The sequence below is a fragment of the Simochromis diagramma genome, unplaced genomic scaffold (genome assembly GCF_900408965.1).
Source record: "Simochromis diagramma unplaced genomic scaffold, fSimDia1.1 OVJJ01000669.1, whole genome shotgun sequence".
NCBI classification, from domain to species: Eukaryota; Metazoa; Chordata; class Actinopteri; order Cichliformes; family Cichlidae; genus Simochromis; species Simochromis diagramma.
Genome location: NW_024387458.1, coordinates 1 through 22,678, shown reverse-complemented (window position 1 = coordinate 22,678; position 22,678 = coordinate 1). Strand labels below are relative to the sequence as shown.

Below are 22,678 nucleotides of genomic sequence, written 5' to 3'. Positions count from 1 at the left end.
AACCTCTGTAAGACTGCAGTTTTAATTCATTGTCACCAGTGTTTATGACCTTCATTTCTTGGTGTAATAACAGTCAGATTGAACGTTTGTACTTGAAAATAATCTTGTAGCTCTGAACAATTTTTTTTGGTGTATGATGACAAGGTGTCTTAACCACAATATAGTTTCATGTTAGATTGAAATTATACAAACTGCTTTCATATTTGGTTAAACTGCCTACGTGGAATTGCCAGAAGAAACTCCAGAAATTCAAGGAAACACAATCCAGGGAATTTTACAAACATGAATCCTTTCCTTATTTGCCACAAATGAATGAGCTCCATCAGTCAAGCACAACACTGCATTTATTATTTAAGTATAGTTGTTGAGAAAAGTTACGTAAAGCACGTTTTAAAATGATAACTTTCACAGTTTCTGTTTTGTCTGTTCAGCCAGTGCCTTATAAAACAACATTAATTAATGTGGTTTAGGACTGAAGAAGCTTCTTGGATGAGAGGTGAAACGTCTTCAAGAAACTCAACGAAGTCCAGTCGCTTTCTTGCAAAGCTCCTTAGACAACATTGGTTAATATACAAAAATTAGACATCAGTTAAAACATTAACTGAAACATTTAAAGGTTATCTTTGATATTTAGAGTTCATATTTAATGTGGCTATAAAACCGGCTTACAGGGAGTGCAGAATTATTAGGCAAGTTGTATTTTTGAGGAATAATTTTATTATTGAACAACAACCATGTTCTCAATGAACCCAAAAAACTCATTAATATCAAAGCTGAATGTTTTTGGAAGTAGTTTTTAGTTTGTTTTTAGTTTTAGCTATTTTAGGGGGATATTTGTGTGTGCAGGTGACTATTACTGTGCATAATTATTAGGCAACTTAACAAAAAACAAATATATACCCATTTCAATTATTTATTTTCACCAGTGAAACCAATATATCATCTCCACATTCACAAATATACATTTCTGACATTCAAAAACAAAACAAAAACAAATCAGCGACCAATATAGCCACCTTTCTTTGCAAGGACACTCAAAAGCCTGCCATCCATGGATTCTGTCAGTGTTTTGATCTGTTCACCATCAACATTGCGTGCAGCAGCAACCACAGCCTCCCAGACACTGTTCAGAGAGGTGTACTGTTTTCCCTCCTTGTAAATCTCACATTTGATGATGGACCACAGGTTCTCAATGGGGTTCAGATCAGGTGAACAAGGAGGCCATGTCATTAGTTTTTCTTCTTTTATACCCTTTCTTGCCAGCCACGCTGTGGAGTACTTGGACGCGTGTGATGGAGCATTGTCCTGCATGGAAATCGTGTTTTTCTTGAAGGATGCAGACTTCTTCCTGTACCACTGCTTGAAGAAGGTGTCTTCCAGAAACTGGCAGTAGGACTGGGAGTTGAGCTTGACTCCATCCTCAACCCGAAAAGGCCCCACAAGCTCATCTTTGATGATACCAGCCCAAACCAGTACTCCACCTCCACCTTGCTGGCGTCTGAGTGGGACTGGAGCTCTCTGCCCTTTACCAATCCAGCCACGGGCCCATCCATCTGGCCCATCAAGACTCACTCTCATTTCATCAGTCCATAAAACCTTAGAAAAACCAGTCTTGAGATATTTCTTGGCCCAGTCTTGACGTTTCAGCTTGTGTGTCTTGTTCAGTGGTGGTCGTCTTTCAGCCTTTCTTACCTTGGCCATGTCTCTGAGTATTGCACACCTTGTGCTTTTGGGCACTCCAGTGATGTTGCAGCTCTGAAATATGGCCAAACTGGTGGCAAGTGGCATCTTGGCAGCTGCACGCTTGACTTTTCTCAGTTCATGGGCAGTTATTTTGCGCCTTGGTTTTTCCACACGCTTCTTGCGACCCTGTTGACTATTTTGAATGAAACGCTTGATTGGTCGATGATCACGCTTCAGAAGCTTTGCAATTTTGAGACTGCTGCATCCCTCTGCAAGATATCTCACTATTTTTGACTTTTCTGAGCCTGTCAAGTCCTTCTTTTGACCCATTTTGCCAAAGGAAAGGACGTTGCCTAATAATTATGCACACCTGATATAGGGTGTTGATGTCATTAGACCACACCCCTTCTCATTACAGAGATGCACATCACCTAATATGCTTAATTGGTAGTAGGCTTTCGAGCCTATACAGCTTGGAGTAAGACAACATGCATGAAGAGGATGATGTGGACAAAATACTCATTTGCCTAATAATTCTGCACTCCCTGTATAAAAATGGTAGAGGGGATCGCAAATTCAAAAAAGTCTATTCTGAAGTCTATTCTGAAGTACACGTTTGGACAGAACCAACTGCTGACATGACTGAGTTTTTCACAACATGAACCACGATTTTTAGGTTCCCAGTTCCTTTCAGGTTTTAAATCATACGTATTGCACGTCTTGCATCTTTTTGCCCAAGTTTATAGATCCGTGTTACATGTTGAGTAGGGTTAGGGTTACTCTGTTGTCTTACTTCCTCTTTTAGTTGGTAAAATGACCAACTGTCAGCTGACTGCAGCAAAATAAAAAAAACAACGCATACCATGATGTTAGAGGAATAAGAGCAACACGAAACTGTGGTGACTTTGAGTAAAACAGTGAAATGAACAGAGCTAATCACAGAATTCAGTTTGTTTATACATGGTGTGCTGTAGTTACGAATTCAGTCTAATGTTGTTTACACTGAGGACTCAAACACAGGACACAATGGAAAAGAATGGTGAGTTTACACAACTAGATACTTCAACCACTCTTAACCTAAGATTAGCTGTTCATAACACTTCCTACGTTGGAATAGACGTCAGCACGAACTATCGCATGTACGCCATTACCTGCCAGAAACCGGAAGTAACGCCATTTTCACGGAAAATGTATTTTTTTCGGGCCTTATAAGCCTATACTGGCGTTTTTAAAAGTCATGTTTGACTTTAGGCTTTTCTGTACAGATTCTGAGATGCTTAGAACTCAAATTGCACTGCTGGAAATAGTTTATTTTGATCCACATGCTGTTTTTGTTTTTTGTTTTTTTTGCAAATTTGCGTTATGATATTTATTTTTGTTTTTCCTGAAGTATATAAAAATTGGTGTGTCTCAAAAATAAAACTATGCAGATACTCAAAATAAATTTCCTGTGGTGGGAAACTATTTTGTATATACAGTTTTAAGGGGTTAAACCTCTTAAATTTCTCTAACTAGAAGTATATGTATAAAAAACTACAACAATTTTCTTTTCTTTTTTTTGCAGTTTATTGCACTTTTTTTTTGCAATTTATATAGTTACTATGGACTTAATGCATACGTATTATTAAAATTTGGGCTATAACAGTTGTATTGATGGATAGCAACTTGAAATGTTCCCAAAAATGGTACTAAAGTATGTAAAAATATAAAGATAAGTCAGGATTCAGCCACCACTGATTCCTTGAAATCGGGAATCAGTAACTGAAAGAGGATTCAAATGTTTAAAGGCCAGTAGTCTGTTTGTCTGTTATCTTTAGGATGGTAGCTATACGACAGACTCACTTCAGCTCCTAAAGCATATCAGAAAGCTTTCCATATGTGGTTTGCTGTATGACAAGCTTGGCTGTTCCTAGAGACTAGACTGGTGTTGAGGAATCAAAGCACTTTCTCATGTCTCATTCATCGAATCAAACATACATTTATACAGCACTTTAAGCCATGCTAAGCGCTTTCCAACATCCAGACTTCAATGGATGCATTAAGGGAAACTCGGGGCACAGTTTGGCATGCAGTATAGAGGAGCCAAGGATCAATTGACCAGCCTTAACCTCCTAGGACCTGGCATCCACATATGTGGACATCAGATTTTGGGTTATTTAGACCAAAATACTCAATTTTGCTTTACAAGGGCCTGATATCCACTTACGAGGACATTATACTGCTACTGTTCTATCTAAATTTAAACAAATATCCTCATATGTGGAGCTCATTTTTCTTAGAAATAAAAATTAGGTAAAAAAAAAAATCTGGTAATTCTTTGTTTTTACATTCTTCAGGTCCCAATCAGCCCAAATATCAAGGAGATATAAAAATTGCATGCAGTGGAAGAGTTCGGGTCTTAGGAGGTTAAGATTGAGTGACTACTCACTCTACTACTCTTCCATTTAAAGCACAAACAGGAATAACATTGGTGGAAAAACGTGCACTTGCATCAACCATACTTTAAACTTTTTTCCTACTTTTTTGTCTTTTACTTAGTATTGTAGAGTGTTAGTTTGTTTAAATAGTTTTCTCTCAAAGATCCGAGTTGAGAGAGTTTTTGTTCTCCTTATATACCGTATTTTTTGGACCATAAGGAGCACCGGATTACAAGGCGTATGATGCCAAACAAAACAGTCATTCAAGTCAAACTTTACTTAACTCATTCTTCTTGCTTCCTCCACTTCTGTACCATTGATTCATTAATGTTGAAAGCGTCTTGTAGCTGCTCTATTCCCATGTTGTTGCAGTATATTAATGACTAAGTTTGGTCCGTTTACAGCATCCTGCCATGCGATTGCATTTGTCTCTAACCATCAGGAACCCTCACGTTAACTTTTATCGAGTGGAAAAAAGTTAGCGTTCATCCTCCAGCTTCACTGTGTTTATGCTATGCTATGCTAACATAACCCAACTACAGTAACCCTACAAACGTCACTGCTGTTTAGTTTTCTGTCTTCATTTATGTTGGAAGTGATTGCAGAGCTGTACGTTTTAATTTTTTCAGAAACCTCTCAGTCAGAACATGCTATATTATATATGTATATATATATATATATATATATATATATATATGGTATATTATCTTTAGGTAGAAACTAGCGAGCTAACTTCCTGCTAACTTGTAACTCCCTTAAATGTAATAAATTGTGTTTTCATGGATGCCTGGATGTTACTTAATTAACTTAATTGTTACACCTGGTAAAGCAGCATTGCTGATCACTTTTTTAGTGTGACAAGTCAACCTGAAAAATCATCTGAAATTGTGGGCTGGCCAAAAAACCGCTCAAACTCTTTGACAAAACAAGCATGGGTTACGGCTTAATTTTTTGCCAGAACTGCCAGCCCAATTTAAAGTAAATTTTCTCAGCAAACTCACTACTTTAACAAAGCTAGAGTACTCTGAAGCGTAGTATTAAGAGAGCTGACCAAAAATTAAACCATACTACATAATAATTTCTGTCTTTCATCAATTGGATCCCATTCCTATAAGACTGTTAAAAACGTTGTACCATTAAGTAATGCTTCAGTTTTAAATTGGAACAATTAATCTGTTAACAGGATATGTGCAACAACCTTTCACAGTGGCTGGCAAACAGGGAAATGAATCATGTCTGTGTTTTCCTGAATTTCAGTTTCTACCACATTGGCAGCTTACTCAAAAGTGGAAGCCAGTTTGCACCATTTCAATTCAACATGAAACTTTAATGTGGTTTAGACCTCCAGTCACCACAGTCCAAAATGACTTGTTCAAGGCTACAAAGTTTTTCAAGTACAAGTGTTTCAGCTACAGTTGTGATTACACAAAGAAATGAATGGCTCATGCACTGCAGTAATGAGCTAAGGCTTTAGAGCAGGCCATTATTATTCCCATTGGAGAGGCTCGGTAACAGAAGATGTGATTTAGGGGAAGGTTATTTGGTGTTGGGAGATGAGTCAGCCATTCCCAACTTTTACATTGTACAGGGTTACTCAGAACCCTTTTTTGTACGTAAACAAAACCAGTAAGTGAAAGAAAAAGTAACAAGCGAGAGGTTCAAATGGGACCCAAACCAGGATCTCCATCTCAGGATCTCTGTCAGACATGGGTGAGACACAGAATCCAAGCAGAGGAAAAGGTGAGTCTAAAACTTAATAATTTAAATTATATTAAAAATTTACTTTACAATATAAAGTGCTTTTTGATAATTGTGACTGAGTCCTAAATAAATATAAACTGTAGCTGAAACTGAATTTAAATGTAGGCCTGGTTGATTGTAATATATTTAATGTAACCAAGACATGCATAATTGGATTACAAAAAAGTGAATATATTCCACTCTCATTACATTTAAATATTACTTACATTGTCTCTTTAACATATGACAGATGACAAATATTAAAATATTATTTATGATATATATACACGACACTGATGTTTTATGTGATAAATTGCCCTGTAAGTGCCAATTGTGGAAGATGAAATTCTCCCAAGGTGCCGAAAGTAAAGACATTTAAAAAATATTATGTTAAAAGTTTCAGTACTGATTTATCATTTTTTACTCAAGTAATGGTAAAAGACATACAGACTCTGAAATGTACTCAAAGTTAAAAGAAGTTTTTTCAGGGACATTTCCACCAGCTATGTTTTTTAAAGCTAACTAAACCTCATGTTTTATTTATAATAAAATAATAATACAATGAAATATAAACATAATTTTTAAAAACTGAATGAACTGACAAAACTTAAACATCCTTTTTGTAAAACACAAGCAGAGAAAAAAAACACTTCTTCTTTTTTAAAGAAAAAAGGTCATTGCGTTGTAGGCCACTGACTGCCTCCAAACCTAATTATCTTTGGCTGTCATGGTTCATTTCCATGTCTGATACCCTTTATGTAACCTAACACTGACCATGAGCCCCACAGCTGCTCAGCACCAGTCCAGTACTCCATACGTACTGGTGCAACATGCCATAAGCTCCCTTTCTATACAACATTTGAAGAACATGCAAGTTAATATAGTTCAATCTCTGATGTATCACAATATGAAAAAAATAACTTCACGTCTTGTACAGATCCAGTGTCTGACAAACTCTAAAAAGAATGAGGACCTAATATTTAAGCTTTAAATTTGGGGTTTATCAAATGTCACTTTGCAGTCCTTAACTTTGAAATATAACATTTCTCTGTTCTGTCTTTCTTATCTTTCTCCATCTGCGAAGTTCTCTCTCATTCTTTTTTCTCCCTGTGAAACACACTAGCTGTTCGTTTAGCTAGCAGACACACAGTGCAGCAATCTGAACACAAATTGTTTTGTTTTGAACAGATTGTTTGCTGATATTTGTTGAGAAATGTTTTGAAATGTTTGTTGAATTTAAAATTATCTGTAACTTTGAAATAAGTTACTTCCTTTATGCTTGCTTCTCTTCTGTAGCACTAGCTTTATGCTGAAATATTGTACAAGTTATGGGCATCTGCTCAAAAATTACAGTTTTTGCCCATTTAATCCCTGATTATTGCACTATAAATGCTGTATAAATTGTTTTTTTGTTCTTTGTTGTTATGTTTTGTTTTTTGCTTCTTAAATCTCATTGTGTGTTATAAACCCTGGAAATGGATAGACAATCAGGATTTTGTTTTATGTGTTATTTTTCCTGCCATTTAGGTTTAAATTGATTTGATGTCTAGAATTTGAATATGAATATGAATATGTTGAGTGACTAACAATTTCCCTCAAATGCATTAAACCAAAAGTAATGAGCCTGTTGTGAAAATTCAGAATGGAGATATGTATCAGCCACCCGGACAGCTGCAGCAACAATCGGTTTGCATAACCAAAGAATTTCTGCACAAACTGTCAGAAACCGTCTCAGGGAAGCTCATCTGCATGCTCGTCGTCCTCATCAGGGTCGTCATCGTAACCGACTTGAGTGGGCAAACACTCACATCGATTTGGCACGTTGGAGAGGCATTCTGTTCACAGATGAGTCCCGGTTTTCACTGTTTAGGGCAGATAGCAGACAGCGTGTGTGGCGTCGTGTGCGTGAGTGGTTTGCTGATGTCAGCGTTGTGGATCGAGTGGCCCATGGTGGCGGTGGGATTCTGGCATGAGCAGGCGTATGCTATGGACAACAAACACAGGTGTATTTTCTTGATGGCATTTTACCGTACCGTGACAAGATCCTGAGGCCCATTGTTAAGCCATTCATGCACGACCATCACCTCATGTTGCAGCATGATAACGCACGGCTCCATATTGCAAGGATCTGTAGGCAATTCCTGGAAGCTGAAAACATCCCAGTTCTTGCATGGCCAGCATACTCACCAGACATATCACCCAATGAGCATGTTTGGGATGCTCTGGATGGGTGTTCCAGTTCCTGCCAATATTCAGCAACTTCACACAACTATTGAAGAGGAGTGGACCAACATTCCACAGGCCACGGTCAACAACCTGATCAACTCTATGCGACGGAGATGTGTTGCCCTGCGTGAGGCAAACTGACTGCTTTTCTGTCCCTCTTTGTTGTTGCATGCTGGAAAGTGGTTCTGACACTCACTAGTCCTCAACCTCCTTTCTATCACTTAGCGTACATTCTCAGCTTACTCCTCGCCCTTTCACTCCTAGCATTCAGTGCAATCCTCATCCATGTAGTGGAGGTGGCTGATGTTAGGTCCATTCTTTAGTCAGTATTAGTTGTCAGTCTTGTTGATGATCTGGCTTAAATGATTCAGACCTATGCAAAACAGCAGTGAGGACAGAGCGTCTCCTGGATAATTTCCACTTGTGATGGCAACTTGCAGAATTGGCTTGAAGTTGTCCTCTAGTGTTGTTCACCACATCCCCACTGAGTTCCTGATGAAGGCTCTTAGGGTCCCATTGAGCTTGTACAGTCTGAGGCATTCCAGGATCCATGTGTGAGGCATTGATCATAGGCTTTCTTGTAGTCAGTCCAGATGGTGAACAGGTTAGTCAGCCTGGTCTTACAATCTCAAGTGTCCAACTGTTCATGTTTGATTCCCTTTCTTGGATGTCTGCCACTGTGACAGTTAGTGGATCCTGTTCAGGGAGGTTATTATGGTCTGCTCTTAGATCCACTAGCCACTGTTGTTGTGTGTTGCATACCTCTCCCATATGGTCTTCCAGTATTGTTCCATCTCCAGCCTTGTTGGGGCTTTTCTGTTATTGTTCTCCTATCACAGAGTACACCTTCGATGGTTGAATGGAAAACAGCTGATCTATTTTCCTGCCTTCTGTCTCTCTGGTATACCACTTCAAGTGGCTGACCAAGGGTGTAACTTTGTTTGGTCAGGTACACGCAACTTGTAGTAGTGTAGGCACCCTTTTTTCATCACACCTTTCTGCAGTTCCAATAGTTCTCCAGAAACTTTCCTGCTGCATTGGTCTTTGCCTCTAGTCTCCTTTTTTATGGAGGGCACTGCTCCTTGTAGATCAATTGGTTGGTTTCTTGATGACTGGAGTAGGGATTGTCCATGATGGTGCAAACACCTTTTCTAGTAGACTCCCAGAGGGTACTTCACGTAGTCTTGATAGTCAGTCATGGAGGGTGTATGTTTCTTTAATGTACGACCTGTTTCTGGGGTTTGATACTGACCTGACGTCCTGTTATGTATTTTATATACAGTTAAAGGAACAATTATTCCTCAGAGTATAGCCTCAATTCAGTTAAACGTTTGGGATACTGATCTGGTCAGTTAGGAGCTGAATCAGTTCCAGCTTCTCTGTGTATATATAGTATATATTATTAGTATATATTATTCTCAGTGCTGTCAATAGATAAAATTAAAAAAAAATTAATCTCAAAATTTTCTGTAATTAATCGTGATTAATAGAAATTACTTGATCAATAGCCTGGTTACAATAACAATGATTTTTTCAACTTCATATTTAAGCTTCTAACAGACATTTATGCAATATAATGAACTAAATGCAGAATAAACACAAAGAATTTATGCTTAAATTCAAAGATAATTTGAATAGTTTTCTTCAATCTTCTAACACAGGTTCTCTCCTGTGAAATACAACTTTTTAAAAAACCTATACACTAATAGGTAAGTATACACTAATATATAATATATTATTAGTGCTGTCAAACAATTAAAATGTTTAATCAGATTTGTCACAGGGTTACAGTGGATTAATTTTGATTCATCACAATTAAATATCATTCATTTTTATTCTATATTAATCACATTTCATTTTGCATGAGCAAACAGACTAGGGAAAACAGGGGGAAATATAAGCACTTACTTCCAGTGCTCCCCGTGCGTGGCAGCCTGTTACAGCAGCTCAGCTCATTCTGAGCTTCTTTCTTATCTCCTCGTTATTTTTCTCATAATTTTTTGTAACTAAAGTTTTAGCAATTAGATTCTGCAATCATGGAGTACCGTTTTGTGCTAGTCTTGGTTGTCTTTCTCCATTTTTTTCCACCTTTTTCACCCATGTCTGGGAACCCAGCACATGGATCCTTTGTTTACAGTAGGGATCAGCTGTTAGCGCTGCGTCCCGCAGCGGAGCTGCCGGCGGACAGGCACGACATTCCCAGCGAGCTGAGGAGGAAAAGACGTGGGTGTCATGCTGGGAGGGAGCGCCTTCGCCCAAGAAGGAAGCATTATAGACCATCTCTCCCTTCTGCAATCACTGGAAATGTAAGATCGCTGCCCAATAAGATGGATGAGCTCACGTTGCTAACCTGGTCACAGAGGGAATACCGGTAATGTAGCATCATGCTAACGGAGTCCTGGCTAACATCGCTAACTATGGACACAAGCGTGATTGTACCTGGATTCCAGCTGCTACGGGCGGACAGGACGAGAGAAAGCAGGAAGAGGAAAGGAGGGGGATTGGCAGTGTTTGTGAATGACAGAGGGTGTAACCCCAGACACATCACTGTGAAAGAGAAACTCTGTAGCAGAGACATTGAACTGTTAGCTGTTAGCATGCGTCCGTACTACCTCCCCCGGCGTACTTTCCCCCCCCCCCTCAGCCAACGCGGATTCAGCCTGTTACTCTCTCCACTCTGTGGTCAGCAGACTGCAAACGCAATCTCCGAGAGCCCTTCTCCTAACATCATGGGACTTTAATCATGTCTCACTGGACTCCACACTGCTCACCTTCACCCAGTATGTGACCTGCCCAACCACAGACAATAAACCTCTGGATTTACTGTACACCAATGCAGAAGAGGCATACAGCTCATCACTTCTCCCTCCGCTGCGGAGATCTGATCACAACCTGGTGCACCTTGTCCCTGGTTATGAGCCCTTAGTGCGCAGGGAGCCACCAGCCGACCGCACAGTGCAGAGATGGTCAGAGGAAAGCGAGGAGGCTCTTAAGGATTGTTTTGAGTCGACTGTGTGGGAGGTGATCTGTGTTGACCACGGACAGGACATCGACAGCCTTGTGACCTGCAATACGGACTATATTAACTTCTGTGTGGATAACACTGCACCCACCAGGACTGTGCGGAGTTTCTCCAACAACAAACTGTGGATTACCCCAGAAATTAAAGCGTCCTCAAGCAGAAGAGGGGGGCCTTCAAATCCAGAGACAAGGAGGAGTTGAAAAGGGTGCAGAGAGAGCTGAGGGGACTGATAAGGAAAGGGAAGGACAGCTACAGGCAGAAGATGGAGAACCAGCTTCAGCAAAACAACGTTGGTGAAGTCTGGAGAGGCCTTAGAACCATCTCAGGCCACAAACATCAGAACTCTCTGCCTGGGAGGGATGTGAGGTGGGCAAATGAACTGAATCATTTCTTCAACAGATTTGATTCATATATGAGACAGTCTCCAATATGGGCTGCAGACTTAACCACCCCCACTGCTGCTGCTCCACCTCTGACACCTCAGACCCTTCACACCTCCTCTACCCACCCTGCTCACTCCTCCCCACCCCCAACAACAGCATCCAATACACACTCAACACAAGGCTCCAGCCTGACTCTCTCAAACACACAGGTTAGGAGGCTGCCAAGAAGGCAGCGGGTCCAGATGGCATCAGCACAAGGGTCTTCAGGTTCTGTGCAGACCAACTGTGTGGGGTGATGGAGCACCTCTTCAACCTGAGCCTGAGGCTGGAGAGAGTCCCACAGCTCTGGAAAACCTCCTGTGTTGTACCAGTGCCAAAGACTTCACCCCCTAAGGACTTCAACAGCTACAGGCCAGTGGCTCTGACATCCCACCTGATGAAAACCCTGGAGCGGCTGGTCCTGGCTAAGTTTCGGACCTGGTGAGCTCATCACTGGACCCACTTCAGTTGGCCTGCCAGCCTGTAATTGGAGCGGATGATGCCGTCATTCACCTCCTACTTCATTCCCTCGCTCACCTGGAGACCGCTGGGAGCACTGTGAGGATCATGTTCTTTGATTTCTCCAGTGCCTTTAACACCATTCTTCCCTCAGTTCTGAAGGACAAGCTGGAGAACTCAGGAGTGGACCATCACCTCACTACCTGGATTCTGGACTACCTCACTGACCAACCACAGTGTGTGAGAATTCAGGGCTGTGTGTTGGACAGGGTTGTCTGCAAAAGGGAACGGTTCTGGCACCGTTCCTCTTCACCATCTACACGGCAGACTTCTCCCACAACTCCACCCAGTGCTTCCTGCAGGAGTTCTCTGACCACTTGCCAATAGTCGGCCTCATCACTGATGGGGACGACAGGGAGTACAGAGAACTGACCCATGGTTTCACCAGGTGGTGATCAGTTGACAGCTTAGCCCATCTCTTTACCCGAGTGTCCAAAACATATGGCCTTGGGTCTGGTGATACGATTACAAAATTGATCATCAAGCTGCAGCCTAGTGTGTCCTGGGGCCACGTGCACTTATGGACACTCTTATGTTCGAACATGGTGTTCTTTATGGTCAAACTGTGGTTTGCACAGAAGTTTAATGACAAAACATTGCTCGGTTCAGATCCAGGAGGCCGTTCCTCCCCATCATACCCATCCAGGTCTCACTGCCATTGCCCACTTGAGCACTGAAGTCTCCCAGTAGGACAACAGAGTCCCCCAGGCGGGGCACCCAGCGAACATCACAAAACAGACATTAGTGATAGGTTAGGCTTTAGAGGGTTAAAGGCCTACAAACAAAAGCCTACAAACAACATAATTTCACATCCACATTTTATATACAGACTGTGTTCAAAGTGGGGTTGATCACATGTTTGATCACATGAAAGAAGCTGAGTGGTCACATTGTATTTATGACCACATGTTTTTATTCATGTAGGAGCATCATCTGTTTTGGAGGTGGCTGCTCTGGGTCAACCTTTCAGTTTAGGGATGCTCTATGATGCACGGAGAGGGAAACTCATCCCAGGTAAAATGTGATTTGTTGTTCAAGCAATCAGCCGTATGGCCAGCAAAAACCCACACTAATTTGTTTCTTAAATGACCTATCTACTTATAGGGTAAGTAGATGCATCAAAGAAATATTTATCATAGCAGCAATGAAATATTAATGACCATTTAATGAAAATACTGTATGAAGAAAATAATAGTTTAAATGAAAAGGGTGAGTAACAAAAGGAGCAAAAAAACCCTTTAAAGAACAGACAACCTTAAGATTAATTCATTTGGAAATCTCTGAAAGAACAGAATAGATTCTGTCTCAAAAAAAACCATTAACAGAATAAAAACTTTGAAGCATGTTTTTGCAGAGTAAAAACCATGAGATTTCTAACTCTCTAGAGCTTTATGAGTGTTACAGTTTCACTAAAACTGTTTTGAAATTAAGTTTTACCTTTTTTAGTACATTTCAAATACAATTTTAATCTATTTCGTTTCTAAACTTTCTAAAGAATTTTTTTTTCCATTTTGTGGATTTCGTGTCTTAAAGGTGTCACACTGTGGAATAATAAAACTCTGCAGAAGAAGCCAGTGGAGCATAATCAGCACAGCAGTGAATTTCACATCAATTTAACGGATTCCATTGAAAAAAAGTCGGCACTGCTGGATGTTAATGGTTCTCTGAAGGCCAGTTTCCTGGGTGGGCTCATTGAAGTTGAAGGATCAGCCAAGTATCTGAATGATAGGAAGAAATCACATCATCAGTGTCGAGTCACACTTCATTACAAAGCTACCACTAAATTCAAACAGCTGATGTTGACTCCTGATGAAACCAAAAACTCTCAAGAAGCAAAAAATATGAAACGTTTGGCGACACATGTAGTCACAGGAATCCTTTATGGAGCAAATGCTTTCTTTGTGTTTGACAGTGAGAAGTTAGATGATAGCAGCATTCAGATAATCCAGGATAGCATACAAGCTATCCTAATAAAAAAGATCACCTCATTTAATGTTGAGGGGAAAGTTGACATCAAGCTGAGTGATGAAGAAAAAGCTGTGACTGATAAATTCACCTGCAAGTTCTATGGAGACTTCATCCTTGAAAGCAACCCTGCAACATTTGAAGATGCAGTGAAGACATACATCCAACTTCCAAAACTACTGGGAGAAAACAGAGAAAACTGTGTTCCACTGAAGGTCACACTGATGCCTCTGAAGAAATTCCATCCAAAAGCTGCTTACATGATAAGCAATGGATTTATTAGTAAGGCTGAAGATACCTTACAGGAGCTTCATAACCTTGACATAAGATGCAATGATCTGCTGGAGGACATAGTGGTGAGAAGCTTTCCACAGATACAAGAAAAGTTGATCAGATTCAAGAAGCTCTGCGAGTATTACAGATCTTCACTCCAGAAGACAATGGCTGAGAAACTTCTCTCCATCAGGGCAGGTGAGGAAGATGAGCAGGAATTAGTGAAAGTGTTTTATGACAGAGACAAGTCACTGTTCAGTCAGGAGAGATTAACCAAGTGGATCAAAGATGAAGAGAGAGAAGTCACCATCATCAGGTACTTTGTAGACATGATGGAGGGAACAAAGATCATCTCAGATCAGTCCAAGCTTGACAGAGAGGTGTTTAAACCAGGAGTAGAGGAAGTTCTCTGCTTTGCTTTCACCTCCCTGAAATCCACTGACCCATATCTGCAGAACATGTCTGAATCCTTGGAGAAAAAGAAACTGGAAGGTACTGATGGTAACACTCCACCTACCCAGGACCAATGGTACCGCTCAGATGAAGCGATAAAGCAGATGACAGAAAAGGCCGAAGTTGTCCATGACCTTGCCAAAGCTCTGAAGAACAACAGTTTCCGTTTCCTAGTAGCAGCCATTTCAAATGATAATTACAAGGGAGGAAGTATCTACCACTACAGGAAGAACTTCCTGATCACTGAGAATTTCTCAGGGCGTATATCAATGATGTGGAAAATGAAATGGATAGGAGAGATCTGATGTGGTGTAAGTACTTACAAAATAATATTCTTCCAGGTTCATAGTGTAAAATTTTTAACATGAAATTGCTGATTATTTTAATATATAGGGTCACATTTTTCTCAGGTGGCTGCTAAAACAGTAATTATGTACAGAAAAATATTTCAAGTCAGACTGGTTTCTGCTATTGATATTGTCCATAAACTGTCCTTAAATATATGCCTTTTAAAATAATTAAAATCTTAACTTCTTAAAATATCTTAAACTTCTCTCATTTCTGTGAAATTTGTCTTTGAGTAAAAACCTTTTCATGCATGTCGAAAGAGTTTTCAGGGGTTCCAAAATCAAACTGTAAAAACCAATCTACTTGATGCAGAAAAATAATGTACGTCAAGAACAATTAATCTGACAGAGTTATAAAGAGCAAAAGTAAGGAAAAGTATTCCTAAGTAATAAAGTTGGTAAAGTTTTAAAATAGCTCCAACTGAATGAGACATGAAGCAACTCCAGGTCAGGGACAAGTTCCAGCTCCAAGTGGAGAAGTTTAAGTATCTAATTCAATTCAATTCAATTTTATTTATACTGCGCCAAATCACAACAATAGTCGCCTCAAGGTGTTTTATATTGTAAGCTAGACCCTAAAATAACACATAAAGAGAATAAACCCAACAATCATATGACCCCCTATGAGCAGCACTTTGGCGACAGTGGGAAGGAAAAACTCCCTTTTAACAGGAAGAAACCTCCAGCAGAGCCAGCCTCAGGGAGGGGCGGGGCTCCACCCCTCCCACTCACAGCAGATTGAATTCTTTTTCAGTCACCACTCTCTTTCCCCTTGAGGACACTCTCTACCACTTCATCCAAGTTAAACCATAATTCCTCTCACTTTTCAAACTGACATCCACCCTGTGGGACATGCACAGTGACAACATTCAACATCCCTACTTCGATTTCCAGCTTCAAACTCATGATCCTGGCTGGCACTCCCTTCAGCCACACTGTACATAGTCACATACTCTTCCTTCAAAATGACTCGTATTCCATTTCTTTACATTTACATCCCTTTACTAGTCATCGGCCCTGCATTTAAAGTATCTACTTTCCCCTCCAAACTCCTCCCTTTCCTTCTCTCTTGTTGCCTCCTAACACACCTTCCACGTTTCCTCTTCTTTTGTCTTTGGCCACCAGTAGCAGTCTCCATTGGCACCTTAATAAATAATAATAATATTAATCAATTTTATTTATGAGCGCCTTTCAAGTCACCCAAGGACACGTTACAATAGGATAAAACACATAGTAAAACAATGGCAGAATAAGAACAATAAAACAAAAGCACAAGATAAAATGAACAAACAGTGGGTTCACAGTGAATATGCAGATTTGAACAGATGGACTTTGAGTTGGGATTTAAACTGGGGGAGAGAACCAGTGTTTCTTATTTCTGGGGGTAGAGAGCTCCACAGCCTGGGAGCAGAGCAGCTGAAAGCTCTGCTTCCAATGGTGCTGAGGCAGAAGGAAGCTGGATAGAAGGAGAAGATCGAAGTGAGCGGGTAGAACAGGTAGTGGTTAACAGGTCAGAAAGGTAAGGAGGAGCAAGGTTATGAATGGCCTTGAAGGTGAGCAGAAGAAGGTTCAGGTTGTAGATGATTTTGTGAATTGGTGTGATGAGTCCTTCCTTTCACTTAACGTGTCAAAAACTAAAGACATGATTATTGATTTTAGGAAGTCCTCTTATAGCTCATCACCCACTATCATTAAAACTGCCGATATTGGGATCGTTGAGAGTTATAAATATCTAGGTGTGGTACTTGACCATAAACTGTGTTTTGAATCTCATGCTGATGCCACTACTAAAAAAGTTCAACAAAGACTGTTCTTTTTAAGGAAAATGAGATCTTTTAACGTCTCATCTGAGATGTTGTCCTTGTTTTATAGAAGTTTTATCGAATCTGTGATGTCTTTTTGTATCGCTGCCTGGTTTGGTAACCTGACGGTGAAGAATAAGAATCGGTTGGGACTTCTGGTAAAAACTGCTAGCAAAATTTCAGGGCGCTGGCAAGATGGACTTTTGCCCATTTACAATAGAAATGTGCTTAGAAAGGCTCATTCTATTATTAATTGTGTGAACCATCCACTTCACAGTGAGTTTGAGTTGTTGCCTTCCGGCCGCCGTTTTAGAGAACCTCCGAGGAGGACTAAAAGACTCCAGGTCTCTTTTATCCCTACTGCGTCTTGTCTCCTTAATGGCAAATAATTGTCCTTGAATTTTCTATCATTATTATTGTTATTATTGTTTTATAGTATTGTTCTGTTTGTTCTTATCCTCCTGCTGCTAAACTAATTTCCCCTTGTGGGACAATAAAGAAATTGAATTGAATTGAATTGAATTGAATTGAAGTTTGAATATTATCACAGGGAGCCAGTGAAGTTCCAGAAGAACAGGTGATATGCTGGTAGGAGGGGCTCTGGTGATAATGTGAGCAGCAGAGTTCTGAACCAGTTGAAGCTTATGGAGGGATTTTTGGGGAAGACCATGCAAAAGAGAATTGCAGTAGTCATATGGGAGGTAACGAGACTGTGGACAAGAATGGACGTAGACTGGGTGGAAAGTGAAGGACGTAATCTCTTAATGCTGCGTAGATGGAAGTAGGCGGAACGGGTGAGATTATTGATGTGAGATTTATGGGAAAGTGAACTGTCTAGGATGACATCAAGGCTCTTAACCTGAGGAGAAGGGAAAACTGTGGAGTTATCGATGGTGAGTGAGAAATGGTTTGCCTTCAAAAGGTTGGATTTGGTGCCAATAAGGAGGATCTCAGTTTTATCCTCATTGAGTTTTAGAAAATTAGAGCTAACCCAGGATTTTAACTCGGATAGACATTCTGAAAGGGAGGAAGGTGGGAGGGAGGAATCAGGTCTGCAGGAGAGCTATAACTGGGTGTCATCAGCAAAACAGTGAAACTGAAGATCAAATTTGCAGAAAATGGTACCTAGAGGGAGGATGTATATTATGAAGAGGAGAGGGCCTAAAACTGAGCCTTGGGGTACACCAGAGGTGACGGGGAATAGACGAGAGCGGAATGACCTTAGTTGAATAAACTGGGAACGGTCGAGGAGATATGATTGAAACCAGGCGAGGGGTGTGTCAGAGATGCCGAGAGTGGAAAGTCTGCTTAGAAGGACAGAGTGAGAAATGGTGTCAAAGGCTGAGCTGAGATCTAAAAGGACGAGAATGGTGAGAAGACCAGAGTCAGCTCCGATTAGAAGATCGTTAGTGACTTTAAGTAAAGCAGTTTCTGTACTGTGACATGAGCGAAAACCAGATTGAAATCTCTCGTAGATGTTATTATTAACTAGGTGTAAATGAAGTTGAGCTGCAACCACTTTTTCGAGTATCTTAGAAATGAAGGGTAGATTGGAAATCGGACGGAGGTTGTTAAAGTTGTTAGGATCTAAAGAAGGTTTTTTCAGTATAGGAGTGACTAGAGCAGTCTTCAATAAGGAGGGAACGATACCGGTGGTGAGAGAAGAGTGAATGATAGCAGAAATGAGTGGGAGTAAAGAAGAGAGGCAGGATTTCACAAGCCCCGTGGGCATGGGGTCAAGATGACATGTGGCAGGCTTTGATTTACATATGAACTCGGAAATATCAGATAAATCAGGAAGATGAAAAGTGGAAAACGGCTCAAAAAGGAGAAAAGGTTCTGGAGAGGGCGTAGACACATTTGATCTGAGTTGCTGGTGGATGTTATTGATTTTCGTAGTCCAGAACAGCATCAAGGAGTTGCAGGTTTCAGAGGAATAGAAGTGCGGTGGTAAAGCGTTGGGGGGTTGAATTAGTTTTTGTTGAGACTGAAAGCAGATTCCTTGCAATTACCCTCATAAGAACTGATAATACCAGAGTAGAAGCTTTGTTTGGACTTACTGATGGAGTCTTGGTGGTATTTATAGATTTCTGAATAAACAGTTAAACCAGATTTCTTATACAGTGGGGCAAAAAAGTATTTAGTCAGCCACCGATTGTGCAAGTTCCCCCACTTAAAATGATGACAGAGGTCAGTAATTTGCACCAGAGGTACACTTCAACTGTGAGAGACAGAATGTGAAAAAAAAATCCATGAATTCACATGGTAGGATTTGTAAAGAATTTATTCGTAAATTAGGGTGGAAAATAAGTATTTGGTCACCGCAAACAAGGAAAATCTCTGGCTCTCACAGACCTGTAACGTCTTCTGTAAGAAGCTTTTCTGTCCCCCACTCGTTACCTGTATGAATGGCACCTGTTTGAACTCATCATCTGTATAAAAGACACCTGTCCACAGCCTCAAACAGTCAGACTCCAAACTCCGCCATGGCCAAGACCAAAGAGCTTTCGAAGGACACCAGGAAAAGTATTGTAGACCTGCACCAGACTGGGAAGAGTGAATCTACAATAGGCAAGCAGCTTGGTGTGAAAAAATCAACTGTGGGAGCAATCATCAGAAAATGGAAGACATACAAGACCACTGATAATCTCCCTCGATCTGGGGCTCCACGCAAGATCTCATCCCGTGGGGTCAAAATGATCATGAGAACGGTGAGCAAAGATCCCAGAACCACACGGGGGGACCTGGTGAATGACCTGCAGAGAGCTGGGACCAAAGTAACAAAGGTCACCATCAGTAACACACTACAACGGCAGGGAATCAAATCCCGCAGTGCCAGACGTGTTCCGCTGCTGAAGCCAGTGCATGTCCAGGCCCGTCTGAAGTTTGCCAGAGAGCACATGGATGATACAGCAGAGGATTGGGAGAATGTCATGTGGTCAGATGAAACCAAAGTAGAACTTTTTGGTATAAACTCAACTCGTCGTGTTTGGAGGAAGAAGAATACTGAGTTGCATCCCAAGAACACCATACCTACTGTGAAGCATGGGGGTGGAAACATCATGCTATGGGGCTGTTTTTCTGCCAAGGGGACAGGACGACTGATCCGTGTTAAGGACAGAATGAATGGGGCCATGTATCGTGAGATTTTGAGCCAACACCTCCTTCCATCAGTGAGAACTTTGAAGATGAAACGAGGCTGGGTCTTCCAACATGACAATGATCCAAAACACACCGCCCGGGCAACAAAGGAGTGGCTCCGTAAGAAGCATTTGAAAGTCCTGGAGTGGCCTAGCCAGTCTCCAGACCTCAACCCCGTAGAAAATCTGTGGCGGGAGTTGAAAGTCCGTGTTGCTCGGCGACAGCCCCAAAACATCACTGCTCTCGAGAAGATCTGCATGGAGGAATGGGCCAAAATACCAGCTACTGTGTGTGCAAACCTGGTAAAGACCTATAGTAAACGTTTGACCTCTGTTATTGCCAACAAAGGTTATGTTACAAAGTATTGAGTTGTATTTTTGTTATTGACCAAATACTTATTTCCACCCTGATTTACGAATAAATTCTTTACAAATCCTACCATGTGGATTCATGGATTTTTTTTTCACATTCTGTCTCTCACAGTTGAAGTGTACCTCTGGTGCAAATTACTGACCTCTGTCATCATTTTAGGTGGGGGAACTTGCACAATCGGTGGCTGACTAAATACTTTTTTGCCCCACTGTATTTACACTCTAGCTGCCGAGCTTTGGCCTTCAGAGCTCGGAGGTCAGAGGTAAACCAGGGAGCAGAGCGAGCGAAGGAAACAGAGTGGGTTTTTACAGGAGCCAGAGAATCAAGGACAGTGTGTAGGACAATTATTATAAAATAACAACAAATCATCAGAGTGGAATAGAAGTCCTTGATCTGAACATTGTCCAACTGGTAGTGAGAATGTCCATATTAATGTTCCTGATGTTGTGGAATGAGATGAGACGGGTTGGCTTGGTAGAAGAGCAGTCCTGTTGTGGCACATTAGTATATGTGAGGGGGGCAAACTCCTCAAGATGGGTGGTGACCATGGTGGCCATTTAGAAGTCGGCATCTTGGATACAACTTGGTTTTTCAATAGGAAGAGGGCCATGTGACACATCAAACTTATTGGTAATGTCACAAGAAAAACAATGGTGTGCTTGGTTTCAACATAACTTTATTCTTTCTAACCCACCAGCTCGATAGCTGTGTCTGGTGTTGTAGGGAGTTATGAAGTCAGGAAGGCTGTACTGTTTTACGAGTACTCTCTATATCAGGCTAATGGCGGGGGTGCTTAGCACTTAACCTAGCTCAGCTTTCTCACAGTGACACAAGGGCATTTCTTGTTGCTTTAGCTGATTTTATGCTAGCCACTGCTAACTGCTACTCTTTGGTTCTTCTGGTAGGTGAGCGTACTGCTTGTCCACTGGCGTAACTCAAACCTTTCTAAAAGAAGTTAGATTTTATTTCATTTACACTGTGCCAAATCAAAACAACAGTTGCTTTAAGGCTCTTTATATTGTAAGGTAATGACCTTAGAATATCACATAAAGATTATACAAATAATACAGAGAAAATCCCAACAATCAGACAAACGCTTTATGAGCAAGCACTTTCGTGAAAGTGAAAATCTGTCACATTATCATGAATGTGAATCTCTTTTTCTCCATCAGATGCCTGTGGTCTCAGCCTGGATCCAAACACAGCACACTGTGAAACTCCTTCTGTCTGAAGGAGACAAGGAGGTGACAAGAGGAGAGAAACAGCCATATCCTGACCTTCCTGAGAGATTCAGTGAGGTTCCTCAGATTCTGTGCAGAGAGGAACTGACTGGCCGCTGTTACTGGGAGGTGGAATGCAAAGCTTTTCTTCAAGCTTGCGTGGATGTAGATGTTTGCTACAAACAACTTGAGAAGAAAGGAAACAATGATGCATGCAGGCTTGGAAAAAACGCTATTTTGTGGTGTTTTACTCACCATCCAGATCAAGGTTCAGGTGAAAACTCTCTAAGTTTCTGTGCAAAACATAATAATGAGTCCAAATATTACCCTGTTCCTCCTACTGGCTGTCCAGACTGGGAGTGTTTCTGGACTGGGTTGCAGGCACTCTGTCCTTTTATTGTGTCTCATCTGACAAACTGAGTCACATTCACAGCTTCAGAACTAAATTCTCTGAGCCTGTTTATCCAGCATTCTTCCTCCATAATCAGCCAGAATTCAGTAATACTGCAGGACTCATGTCTGCTTATTTTTTTATTTTATCTTTTATGATAATAGTGAGGTTTCCAACTTCAGTTAAGCTGATGTTCTAATATGACAATTAAAAATTGCCTTCCACAGCATAACTGGTTTGTATTAACGTTTCTTTCTTTTTGCTCTTCCTGTGATTTAATGTTGAAAAGCTTTTAATGTATTCACGTTTCATTGAATCTTGCAGGCATTTTCTTCCAGCTGATGTGAGATTAGAATCCAAGTGATGTAAAAATTATGTGTCTGATATTTTATCCAATGTGTTGTATTTGATCAGCTGAACAGCTGCTTAGAAATTATCCACTTTTATATTTGAAGAATTTTAATTTAGTCTGATTGTTACAGATGACTTCACATATTTGATGTGTTCATATTATGCTCTTTATTGATTGTTTGATTGTTATTTAGAGTTTTGACTTTAAGGTTGATGACTGATAACAATTTGTTCTGCATAAGTTGTGATTTTAGGAGGAAACTTGTTAGTTAATCATAAATAAGAAAAAGTAAAAAGCAGGAATCATATAGTATTTATACATTTAGCTATCCAT

General features: G+C 40.6%; 1 pseudogene; it reads left to right on the top strand.

Moving 5' to 3' along the window:
- Nucleotides 1-5,558: 5,558 nt before the first annotated feature.
- Nucleotides 5,559-22,478, top strand: LOC120723110 (annotated as a pseudogene).
- Nucleotides 22,479-22,678: the final 200 nt, after the last annotated feature.